The following is a 13,892-nucleotide window of genomic DNA, read 5'->3' as shown; positions in this document are numbered from 1 at the left end:
AGTAGGCCTTGTCAGCAAAGAGGTCATTCTTGTTCATCATGGCATGTTGTTTGTCCAAAGCAAAGGTCCATCAGATATTCATTATCATGTCCTCTTTCTCCTGACATAAAAACCTCATAAAATGTCATTAAGTTCTGGTTATCTAAATACAAGGGTCTCTATTGATAGATACGATCTCTCTGTCAGGTGACAGAACACAAAGGTCTAGAAGAAAACATTACTGTCTGGAGAATTACCTCTATATGAGAATTGAGATATTTATTACCGATGCTAAAATGCTATATGTATAAAAGCACAATTTCTGAGGCAATACAGATGTATATTTGATTTTTCTTCATCATTCCTGCCTTTTGTTTAATCTCTAAACACAACATATAATTAATCAAATATTCATTGTATTTAACTTAATTTTCCCCAAATGAGTGTAGTAGTGTGAGATATGAGATAGGAAAAGGAAAACCCGTTCTCTGGATGCAATCGCCGACATAAGTCCATTGAGTATCGATGTGAAAAGTCTCAACTCTCCAGAAAACTTGGACAGATAAGGGAAATGAAAGAGGTAGTGACAGAATGTGTTCTATTCTTCTTCAACCTGGCTATAAGTTGTGGTTCCTTCTCACTATGTGTGTGTGTATTGAGCATGTAAGCACCTATTAAGAGTATATTTCTGATAATTTACCTATGTGTGATAATACTACTATATTGCTATGTGTGATAATACTACTATATTGCTATGTGTGATAATATTACTATATTGCTATGTGTGATACTACTACTATATTGCTATGTGTGATAATACTACTATATTGCTATGTGTGGCTACTAAAGTGTAGGTAACTGGGATCATTACCATAAGCTTGCTCCGTGACTTCTTTTCGGGCCGTGTGAGTATTTTTTCACACGAGCATCCATAGTGTTCACTCTAGGAGTGAACTGGGGCAGGGCGCCGGACTCAGGGGGGCACATGCGCGCGTCCGAAATGGGGGCGCGGCCACGCAAATTAGGGGGGCGTGGCCACGCCTCCGTCATTTTAGGGGGCGGTGCGGCCCACAGACGCTACTATAGAGAGCGTCTGTGGCCAGCGACGTCACTGTTGGGGGCGTGCCCAGCACCTCCGTCGGTGCTGGGCTTCCCCCAGCCCTCTCCCAATGCGTGAATGGATGCCGCGCGCATGCGCACGGCATCTATACACGCCGGGAGGGCAGGGAGCGGGCGGCTGTTTTAGCAGGGCACCGCAAAAGGGGCAGGGCGGGTTTTGCCTGTTAAAAAATGGGCAGGGCGCGGCGCCCTGCTAAAACAGCCTAGAGTGAACACTACGTCCAAGGACAGGCAGGCATTTGATTGTTACATAAATTATAAAGATTATAAGAATTATAACAGTGTAATATTTGGTAAAGCAATTTTTTAAATTCTGGCTCCCATCCATCTGAAGGGGTCCCAATCAGCCGATTGGGTCATATGTTCTTGCATATCCTGCAACAACTTATCCTTTTCAATGGGATTATAATTATCTGAGATGTTAAAACAACACATTCCTTTAAATTGTTCACAACCACTTCCTGCTTTAAGTAACCGGTAGTCAGTGACTACTCTATTTTGTATCATACCATCTCTTACTTCTCTGAGTTCTTCATTTATAAGAGCAATAGCCGTACTGGTGGCATTTATGGCTTTAGCCAATCCACAAGCTATGCTATTTATCACCCTTGTGTTATACAGGCTGAGTCCTGGGACTCCTATGAGTGAAAAGGCTAATGCTGAGTATTGTGCCTTGCTAAGTAATAGTAAATCTGATCGGCAATCAGGATCTAAAGATCTTTTTTCTTTACTATGAGACTCCAAAGTAGTTATGTTTGCACGAGCTGCTACAAAAGTGAGTCTGCCTAAATAACAAATACCCATGTGATCTACTGGGTAATAAGAATATGCAATATTACCACATATAAAAATAAGCCCATGGGCATGTATATATCAATTCTAGGGCTGCTTATTGTTATCAAGGAAGTACACTTTGGGGTAACCCCTAAAGACTCAAACTGTGGCTTGCCAACAATATCCCAACAGTTCTTTTCAGATATACTAGGCTGGATCTCCAGCTTATACCTGGTGGTGAGATACTGCCCGATTTTATCTTCCGGGTTGTTGGTCCCTAATGTTTCCATGTTAATGTCTATAAAGGTGATATTTTTCCTGGTAGCAATTCTATCTTCTGCATTTCTTCTATTGTTATTGGAATACATATAAAGCAGGTCTTATAAGCTTCTCCCACATGTTTGGGTGGTACTACACAGAAAGCATTACTATGGGCGGCAGCTGTGGCCAGTTCTACAAAGGTGTTCCTCTCATATACTCTAGCTTTTCTCACTGGGCCCTCATAGGGGTTTTCACTTATCGTGTTCTGATTCTTATTTTCTCATTCCTCGGGGAGCCATTCCTGATCATGGAGCGTGTGGTGTATGTCCGAGTGTTGTGTCTGATTCCTCTCCTCACCTTCATAACACCATACTATACAATCATTCTATGGGATCCTTCCACAGTGGGTACAGAGACATCTATACACATTTACCATTTTGTGGCATTCTGTCTGTTCTAGGGGGGCTCTGACTGTGTGTGCACCTCCAAAGAGCAATGGATCATCGTGGTACCAATCTATACATCTTTGCTCAGGGTTCCGTCTGCAATATTTACAAATACATCTGGCTATTGGGGGTAGCTGCTGACATCTATTTGGGTATACCTCTTTAGCCTCTCTTTTCTTCCTCTCGTTTCTAGTGTCTAGGGGTGTGATGAGAGGTACATAACTAGGATAAGGATGTATTACCTCCTCAAAGGTCATCAGAGACATACCCTCTGGGGAAGCCACCTCGTGCACATTCTCAGACTGACCCTTCCCTGGGCCCTCAGTCATCCTTGTCAGTAATCCCATCCATATAATTATTCCCAGGCTTACAACCGATACTTCAATCTTGATGGCCCGTCTGGATCTTTTCTTCACCTGATTGGGGTTTAGCAACACTGACTGTCCCACATCATTCTCAAAATACATCTTACCAAACCAGGCCATTTTTATTACCTCTTAGTCTCTGGTTACTGGGGTTCCTCAAACAGAGCCTGCAAGTTCAGCGCTTCTGCAGCTTCTTCCTCTGGAGGCTTTTCTGGGACTCTGCTCTTCCCATCCTCAGTCACTTTCTTGCAATGCAATGCATGTATCCAAGCCAATTTTTCTGCAACCTTTACTGCCATGGGCATGGTCAATAGTACTTGGTAGGGTCCCTCCCACCTGTCTACAAATGAACCAGAGCGTAAGAAAGTTCTAACCATCACAAATTCTCCTGGTTTCACATCATGGCATTTCACGTCACTTTGATTAGCACCTTTAGAGAGAATTTGTCCTTTGTGTATTTGTTTGAATTGTTTAGGCTTGTCTCTTCTATGACCTTGGAAAGTTTATTCTTTATGGTATAATTAGCTCTCTCCACGAGTCCAGCTGCCTGGGGTCCATAAGGACAATGGAGTTTGGACTCTATACCCATGATCCTATACATCTCTTGGAAGACCTTACCCGTGAAGTGTGTGCCTTGATCTGACTCAATGATCTCTGGAATACCATATCTAGATACAAACTCCTGTTCTAGCTTCTTAGCTGTGAAATGTGCTGTGCAGGCTACCGCTGGGTAGGCCTCAGGTCAACCACTGAAGACGTCAACACAAACAAGTACATATTTGAAATTTCTACAGGGTGGTAATTGGATGAAGTCTATCTGTATTGCCTGGAAAGGTCCTCAGGTATTTGGGATATGGGCAATTGGTGCTGGGACAGTCTTACCTGGGTTCTTTCTTAGACAGATAAGGCATGATTGAGCTTTCTTACCTGCATAGGATGAGAAACCAGGGGCAAACCAGTAGGCCTTTAGGGTCTTTTCCATACCTTCCTTTCCTAGATGAGTGAACCCGTGGGCTGACTCAGCCAGGCTTGGTAGAATGGCTTTTGGTGCTACCGGTCTTCCTGTCGTGTCCCTCCAGATACCAGAGGAGTCTGGATTACACCCTTTGAGCTTCCACGAGGATATTTCCTGCTTTGAACAAGATTGGTACAAATGCATTAATTTTCCAGTGTTACAGGTGAAAATATTTGTAATGAGATGAGACTCCGTATCTCTGGCACGGAGCCATGATTGTTTATTGCCACTGAGGCTGCTGCTTTCACTGTTTGATCAGCATAGGTATTTCCTTTCTACACCGGGTCTGGGTGGCTTGTGTGAGCTTGACATCTGATGACTGCTACTTCTTTTGGTAGCAATACCACTTCCATGAGGTACTTAACTATCTCTGCGTGAGAAATCGGTGTTCCATTTGATGTTAAAAAAATGTCTGTTTCCAAATAGCGGAAAAATTGTGCAGAAAGGCAAATGCATATTGTGAGTCAGTATAAATGTTAACAATTCTGATTCGTGCCAAGTAACATGCTCTCCCCAACGCTATGAGTTCTGCTTTTTGAGCAGAGTGGGGTGGTGGAAGCGGGAGTGCTTCAATGACGTGTATCGTCCACTATGGCGTATCCAGATGTCAGAATGCCCATGTCATTCTGGCGGTGGCAGCTACCATCAACATACAGGTGAGATCACCTGACTCCTGCAATATCTAGCTCTATGGCCGTACTTACCACATGTAAAGCATGCCATTGGGTCTGGGTGTCTAGGGCCCTGGTATACCGGACCTATATTTCCAGGTGTGTACTTACCTCCCTGCAGTCCCTGCCATGAGTTTCTATTCTGCTGACTATGTCTTGGCTGTCTGGGGTCCCAATGGTTTTATGTAGGTGGCCCCTGATTGTTTTGAACTGTCTGTGGGGGATGCAGTCACTTTACCTCCAATCATAATACCGACGGACTATATACCGACACCCATTGACCGATGGTCGATATCCCGACAAGGTCTAAATACCGACACGGACTAAATACCGACATGTGAAATACCGACAAGGTCTAAATACCGACATGTAAAATGCCGACAGGTCGAAATACCGACACAAGTTTTTCATGATTTTTTTCATTAAAACCGACTTGTTCATACTTTACCGTCCCAGTGGACCTGGAGGGGGAATATAATAGTGTGCCGAGCGCAGCGAGGCACCGTGCCCGAAGCATGGCGAGCGCAGCGGTACACTTTATATGGTGTCCATGTTGATTTATGTCGACATACACACAATAAAACATTAAAAAATCATGAAAAACTTGTGTCGGTATTTCGACCTGTCGGCATTTTACATGTCGGTATTTAGACCTTGTCGGTATTTCACATGTCGGTATTTAGTCCGTGTCGGTATTTAGACCTTGTTGGGATATCGACCATCGGTCAATGGGTGTCGGTATATAGTCCGTCGGTATTATGATTGGCGGGATATCATACCGATCCCGTCTGTGGGTTGGTTATATTTGTCTGTTGCTGAATTTGTGCAGGAGGAATGTGATCTACAACAAGGACTGGGGCGGGTTTGACAAGATTAGGTTCATGCGCTCTTGCTTCCCCCACTACAGTGTTTATTGGCCCTCATTCTGAGTTGATCGCAGCAGCAAGAAAGTTAGCAATTGGGCAAAACCATGTGCACTGCAGGAGGGGTAGATATAACATGTGTAGAGAGAGTTAGATTTGGGTGGGGTGTGTTCAATCTGCAATCTAATTTGCAGTGTAAAAATAAAGCAGCCAGTATTTACCCTGCACAGAAACAAAATAACCCACCCAAATCTAACTCTCTCTGCACATGATATATCTGCTTCCCCTGCAGTGCACATGGTTTTGCCCAATTGCTAACTTTCTTGCTGCTGCGATCAACTCAGAATGAGGGCCATTGGGTAGGTTCTCCATGGTAATTTAGTGGTTTTGAGAGCTGTCATTACTGCAGGCTTTAGACCTTCAACAAAACATGTGACCAGCATGGTGGAAGCCTCATTTGTTTTAACTATCACTTCACCTGCAGTAAATGTGGGCACCATTAACTTAAATCTATCAAAATACTCATCCACTGTTTCATTATCTGTCTGTCTGACTGAAAACAAGTCGTCCCATTTGGGGACTGGTGGGTATAATTCCCGCAGTCTAGTATTTAGTGCATCTATGTTGGCCTTAGTTGGGTCGCTGAAATCATTTGTGGCAAGATCAATGCTTGTAGCAAGGGATTGCGCTAAGTCTTCAGGTAAACAAGTATATAATATCTGCTCTAGATCCCTGCAAGTAAACTTATGTACATAATACTCCTGTGAGAGGTACCTACAAGTGGCATTAGAGTTCTTTCTTGGGTCGGGGAATCCAGCTTTTATACTTAACAACTCAGGTTTTGATAATAGGTAACTGACCTCCACTCAGGAGGCTGGCACAGCCGGGCTTATAACGGTATTTCCTTCACCTTTCACCTCTGCTCTACCTGGTAATTTCATTCTACGCATAGGGTTCAATGTAATAGTATCAGTATTAGTTTCCATAAGTTCTGATCTGTGGGCACCTGTGTGGTGTAAGCTGCAAGCTGATCTTGAGTGGCAGTGTCAATTACTTCTTGTTTCCCCGTGCGATGGAATACCCGCTGTCCTGTGTTATTTAGTATTCTGTAATTAAACCTTGATCCCTGTCTGAGTGTTCTAATTGACTGTACAATTTGCTGAGGTGTACTGGTGACATTAATTACCGCTTATATATACAGGAGAGGCCACCGGTGGAGTAGCAATGGAAAGCTTAGGTATTGGAAGCTGATAGAAATCAGGGGAAGAAGCAGAAAGATGTGAAACAGAAGAGTCACTTGATATTATAGATGCCAGTTGCTGGATATTGTCATGTAATGTGTCTGCATCCTGTGTTGATTTCCTATGCTGTTCTTGTTGTGGGCTTGCGTGGGCATAGCTATATGTAGTGGGTGAACTGTGTGTTTGCTGCGTGCTGCCAGTGAGTGGAGGGGGGGCTCAGCTTGGTGCGCCCTGTGCTGCTGGAGAAGTGCCAGAAGCTGGTGGCTGTGGAATATGAGACGCCTCTGGAACCTGAGAAAGTGTATTTTGAGAAACAGCAAACTGGATAAGAGCTGCGTCATCCTCAATAGTTGAAATATCATTAGGTGCATTTTGTAGTGACTGTAATTCTTTCACAGGGTATAGTGATGCTGGTAATGATGTGATATTATTGTATGGTGGAGGATTGTTATGTGAGTTTGCAATGTCAGTAAATGTTTCAATACAGAGGTTAGTCTTAACATTATCTGCAGTCCAGTTACACATTTCTTTTTTCCATAAATCTTCCCGTAATAGGAAATGGTATTGTCTCATTCTGTGTGATGTCACTCCACTTTGAAATAAACTGGACGCACGATCGCCCATAAATGCTAAGCATACAATTCACTGCGGTACCATCATTACAATTTGACAAGTCACTTCCCGTTTTTCAACAACTCTATCTTATTTCTCCCAATTTAAAGCCCGGGCTACTCTTTTGTGGCCACAAAAAGAGTCTCAAATAGACAGCGTAGCAGCGGCTTTCACAAATTTGGTTTTGCCAAACGTATAACTTATAACAACAAGTGACTCACTTCCTTATTACCTCATTCCTGATTTTTCTTCATCAGTTATCCGGCTATTCTGAAGTAACAGGCCTGTAGAGCGTGCCTTTATAGGTAGATCGTCCAGATAGGGGACAATCATCACACCCTGCTTCCGAAGTAGTGCCATTATGACCGCCATGACCTTTGTGAATACTCTGGGAGCAGAAGAGAGATTGAATGGAAGGGCCTGGAACTGGAAATGAGCATCCTGTATCACAAACCGGAGAAAAGCCTGATGAGGAGGCCAAATGGGAACATGTAAGTATGTATCCTTGGTGTCTAAGGATGCCAGAAACTCGTTTCACACCAACCCTGCAATAACAGACTGGAAGGACTCTATCTTGAACTTGAATACCCTCAAACATGGATTGAGATCCTTCAAGTTCAGGATTGGCTTGAGTGATAGGCCTGTTTCCGATGATGAGAAGGAACAGGAATCAGTACCTTTGCTGATGAAGCTTCTGGACCGCTGCCTGCAAGGCCACTCTTCTGTCATCAGAAACTGGTAAACCCATGGTGAAGAAACGCTGAGGCGGTCGGGCTTGAAAATCGAGCTTGTAATTGCAAATTATGAGATCCCTGATCCAAGCATCTGGACAGGATTGTACCCAGGCCTCCCTGAAATCCCACAGATGAGCTCCCACCCTGTGGTCTCCCAGGTGGGAGGGAAGCCCGTCATGCGGTGGTAGCGGTGGAGGACTTAACCTCTGACTGGGTTGAGGCTGTGGAACCTCTGCCTCTACCTCTATGGCCATGGCGATGGAAGCTCCTCCCCTGCCCTGTCCTCGAAACCTAGAAGGGGCATGAAAGGATTGAAAGGAGGGACCCCTATAGGGCCCGCGAGAGGCTGGAGCAGCAGAAGAAAGATAAGTTGACTTGAGAAATCCAGGCATCCAGATCCTTACCAAACAGGACCTCTCCTGTAAAGGGCAATGCATCTGCTGCCCTTTTGGACTCTGTATCCACCTGCCATTGCCGCAGCCAGAGAGCTCTGCGGACCGAAATTGCTAAAGCGGAAATCCTACCTCCAAGAATACAGATGTCCTTGGAAGCCTCGCAAAGATAAAGGGCTGATTCGCGGATGTATTCTGCCAACAGAATAAGTTGATCCACTGGCAAATCATCACGAAGTCCAGAGGACAATTTTTCCGCCCAAGCTTCCATTGCCTTGTTGACCCAACAACCTACCTGCGCCGGGCAATGTAATACCCCCGCCGCCGAGTAAATAGTCTTCAAGGTAGATTCCAACTTCCTATCCGACGCTTCCTTCAGCGAAGTCGCTCCAGGAACCGGCAGAACTGTCTTCTTAGACGAGACACCGAAGGATCTACAATCGGAGAGGTCTCATAACGCTTCCTGTTATCTGCGGGAAAAGGATAGGAAGACAACATTTTTCTTGATACCTGAAATTTTGCATCCAGATGTTTCAAGCCGCCGTTATGAGCGCATCCAGCTCCTCCGAAACTGGAAAGGTAACCGACAGGAATTGGTTGGTGACAAACCTTGAAGGGCATAAGGTGTTCTGCTCCATCTCCTCCACCTGTAATACTGAGCGAATAGCAGTAATAAGCGCCTCAATATCCTGAGCTACTGGTTCAGAGTCCTCGTACACCTGATCGTCGTCAGTATCCGGTATATCTACCACCGCCTCATCTAATAGAGGCATATCATTATCAGATTCCTGTAACACAGAGGCTAGCAATCTCTTTTTTGAAGCCTGTGGAGGGGGACTAAAGGATGGGGCTTGGGAAGGGATTACAGCCCTAGAGAGACCTTCAACTGATTTCCCCAGGGAACGAGCCCATGCTGGTTCAGGCTCCGGTATCGGGAAAAGCTGTCGGACCCGGGCCGTCTCTCTATCTTCCTGAGAAGCCTTCAGTTCCCCAGTCAACAGGGACATAACCTCTGTGAGCTGAGTTGTCCATGCAGGGGCGCTCTGGGTCTCTAATGAGGGCTGAGCAGAAGGCTCTGACACACAATCCTCACATAAAGGGGAATTTTCAGACTGTCCCTGGGAGAATTTGACAGAACATTTCTGACATTGGAAAATGTTCTGTGCTGCCTTGGAGCCCTTTCCTGCCATAGCAGCACCTGTCACCCTCCCCCCCACACACAGCAATAGGCAGAAGGGGAGGGAGGGGGAAGAGCCGGGAGAAGCGCAGCCACAGCAGCCCTGATAGTAAAGGTACAGGTGCCTCACTGTTCCCCTAGTGCCCCCCAGTCCCCACTGAAACTGTCTCACTGACCGGAATGATGCCTCTGAGTCTCCCCTTCTCCACGCTGCAGCTTTGTAAAATGGCTGCCAGCGCGCACTGAGTCCAGCGGTGCAGAGCGGGGTTAAGCCCCCCCTGTAATGGTGCCAAATTCAAACTTGCAAGACGCCTCCAGCGGAATCCCCGTGCCGGCTCTGTGGGCCGCGCTGAGCGCGGAGCTGCGAGCGGAGGGAGCGGGAGAAAGTGAGCCGGGGACGGAGACCAGAACGGAGAGCGGGGAGTAGGGAGAGCCACTGTAAATTAGAGCGGGGAGTGATGTGAGCCGCCGGAGACCAGTGCGGGGAGCGGGGAGTAGGGAGAGCCACTGTAAATTAGAGCGGGGAGCGCAGGGGTTTGTGGCGCGGCTGAGTACTTTCTCTTAGCTCCTGCATTAGAGATCAAGCAGGTCTTTACTTACTGGGTGAGCCAACTGTTTAGACTAAAGTTTCTACTGCTGCTTGATGGAGTGTCCCCGCCACCCGCCACACACAGTGGTGTCTGGCCACATACACTTACCACTACTGTGCTGCCGGAATCTTCTGCTGACGGAGCGGCCACGACACGCGCCGCACGCAGCGGTGTCCGGCCAGCTCCGGAGAGCTCAGTGTCTCCTTCAGCCGGGGCCCATCCCGAGCCGCACGCAGCTGCGATGGGACCCCGCCGGCAGCTCCCACGGTGCAGACTGGCAGTGGCAGAACTGCCAGTCTGTGAAGAATAATTTTTTTTTATAATTTATCGAGAAAACCCAAGAGTGACCAGCTGCCTTGTGCACAAAACAAAGACTGACTTGGAGGGGGACATAGTAGGGGAGGAGCTAGCCACAGTGTTAAGAGTTTTAAAGTTCCAGCTCCCAGTTACTCCCTACTATATCCCCATTGTAACTGCGCTCCAGTGTCCCCTAGTGGATAAAGGAGAAATATACACAGCGGGCTCTCCCCCTTTACTACACCTGTACCAGTGTCTGGTCGTGGAGGATCCCTGGAGGAGCTTGGGGATCTCTAGTCATGAAACCATATACTGGAACCTTGGTGTTGTGTCTGGAGGCCATGAGGGCCACATCCGGCTGGCCCCACTTGTGTAACAGGAGCTGGAAAACCACTGGTTGTAGGGACTGTTAGGATCTTGCTTTTTAACCCCCTCGATGTGATGACCTCTTAGGTACCCGTGAGAGCAACTCTTAACACAAAGAATAAACACGCAGCTGTTGGTTAAGAATCACTCTGTTTATTATAGGGATTACGACTTACTATATAGATAAGACACATGGGTGTATACAATACGTGCAAGAACTTAATTGGACAATGAAGGTAACATACGACACTACATGCAGGATATCATACAGCAGAAGCATGAATAGCACGAGGGCACCACGAGCTCTATGTCCTTATAAGGGTTTCCGTACATGGACAGGGGTACGTGTTGAAACTAAGGCACAGTTAGTACATAGTTTCAGTGTCTGACGTGGGAGTAGCTTCATAAGGTTATAACCTTATATGGGAACATTGAGACGTCTTTGTCTCTGTAGCAATAAGAGTAAACAAAGGACATGGACCCTTTAACCCTTCAACCCCCTCTTAGAATCATAAATTCATATGATATGATTCTTCCTAGGAGGTTTCCCTGAACGGTATTTGGCCAGATATTGTTTATAACCTGCAGGTGAGTTGTCATGTGGTGGGGCTATAGACTCATACATGAGATTATTCTCGATGGTCTTAGTTGTGAGCCGTCGGCAACATGGTAGGATGCAGAACACAATAACACATATAAGAATGAGAACAATCAATATAAAGATTCCCAATTGTACAAGTGCTTGTTTCCAGTTCTCGAACCAACCGAAGTATTGGCTCCAGGGGTTATCAATGCCTGAATTCTTTTTCAATTCTACAGATAAATCCTCTAGTTTTTTTATGGCCAGGGTGACCTTACCATTGGGGCCGGTGTTGTCAGGTATGTAGGTGCAACATCCCTCTACCTTTCCAATATAGACACAGGTGCCCCCTTTTTCTGCTAATATCATATCAAGGGCCATACGATTTTGAAATGTCATTTGGGAAGTAGCTTCTAGTTGCTCGGCTATACCTTTAAGGGCATCTTTCGTGTCATTAACAAATCTCTGCTGATTATAGTAGATATAATTAATCCAGGCCAGATTTTTATTTACGGATATTATGGGGATGAGAGATTCAAAACCAGCAGCAACCTGATCTCTTGCCTTGAATTCGTCAGGGACCCCTCGAGGGACTCCTATAGCATCAATATACACATGTGGGTCAAAACTACCTCCTGGACTTTCCCTTTTCCTTCTCCTGGAGGCTAAAATGGGAGAAGGAGGCTGCTCCTCCTCTGGGAAAATGTGGAGGGGCATGATTACCTTAGCCAGGGCGCATTCTCCTTTCCATGGGGCATCTAATTTTGTTCTTAATTTCATATCTCCACAGATATAGTAGATATCACCTAGAGATTTGGTCTGATTGTTCAGGACAGTAGTTCTTCTAGATGCGCAGTAACCTTGAGGGAAGGTTTTTAAGTTCTTACCATGGGTATCGTTTGACACATAGCAGGTATAATTTCCTGGATATATAGTTATGGTATTACCTGGATTGGGATTTTTCGATAGTATGGGGTATTCCTTTTTCCACATTTCACACTCACTGTCGTTGGTCTTGGTGCCATTGTAGAGGCTGAAAAAACAACCCTCCTGGTATGGGGGTATATTCAGAGGCACTGTACCTAAGTGGGGTCTAGACTTGCCACAAACATAGCAGTTACTTTTATTATGTTTGATGGCACTGTATTTCATCCATTCTAACCAAAAATTTATGTCAGAAAACCCAGTCTCAATAGCTAGGGTGTCTTCGAAGGTGGGATTGTTTATGGCTATTATGTCGTTGAATGTGGTTATGTGAGGCCTCAGGGGATTACTTTGGGTACTAGCTTTAGGCTGATAATCTGAATTATTAAACATATCTTTTAAGAGAAATTGTCTTCGGGGTGACAAATATTCTCCATATTTCCCCAGAACATAGGTGTCAGCGTCAGTGGGTTGGGGATGCCGTATACTTATTATAAAGTGGCTATCACATTTACTTTTCCTATAAAGAGTGAGTCGAGAAAGCAATGATTCCCCGTTTTTATCACGTTTGAGAGTTGCCTCATGGGGCTGGTATCCCCAATTAATTCCTGAGTTCCACCCCACCGCCCCCCAGGAGTCACACTCCTTTCCCCACTTAGGGCTGGTGACACAGATATAGGCCTGATTAGAGGAATATGGTGTCCCATATTGGTCACATTGCCAGGACCATCGCTTGGACTTACAGGGGACGATGGTACAATAGTCTATTATGTAGGTGGCTACCTCGGTATTAGAGGAATTATACCAAAAGGTATATGTGCCTGCTTCCTCAGTTATGGCCACCTCAGCCTCGCAGGGCAATGGAAGGATAAGAATTACAGTTAAAATAGTAAATTTCCACCATAGTTCAAAAATCGATGGCTCTTTCTTGTGGATCCCCTCTTTGTTCATGCTGGAGGTCAGGGCTGTCTGCCCCCGTTAGTACCTCTTCCTGCTGGAGGTCAGGGCTGTCCGCCCCCGTTAGTACCTCTCTTTGTTGTTGGGGGTCAGAGTTGTCTACTCCCGTTAGTACCCCTTCCGGTCTTCCTTCCCGGTCTGGTCTAGGTATGTTCTTTACTCGGGATGCATGTATCCAGGTAGGGCCTTCTTTGGTAAGGATCGCTGTTCTGGTAACTGCAACAACCTCTGTTTCGGGACCGTACGCAAAGTCTCCTGGTTCTTTGTTTCTGGGGAGAACCTTAACAACCACTCTGTCTCCCACCTGGAAGGGGTGAGTTGGTTCCTGTGGATTAGAGGGATTTTTCCGAACAACATTATGCTCAACTTCAGTCAGTTTGGTTATGAGAGACCTGACATATTCTTCCCTAATCTGATCTAGATCCCCCTCTTGCACTATCATGGGTTTCTTTGCCCAGGGCGTGGGAAAGGGTCTTCCCATGAGTATCTCAAAGGGGGAGTATCCCAGAGTCTTCTGTGGGGTCATCCT

This window comes from Pseudophryne corroboree, assembly GCF_028390025.1.
Source record: "Pseudophryne corroboree isolate aPseCor3 chromosome 3 unlocalized genomic scaffold, aPseCor3.hap2 SUPER_3_unloc_26, whole genome shotgun sequence".
Classification (NCBI taxonomy): Eukaryota; Metazoa; Chordata; class Amphibia; order Anura; family Myobatrachidae; genus Pseudophryne; species Pseudophryne corroboree.
This window is presented reverse-complemented; position numbering follows the sequence as displayed.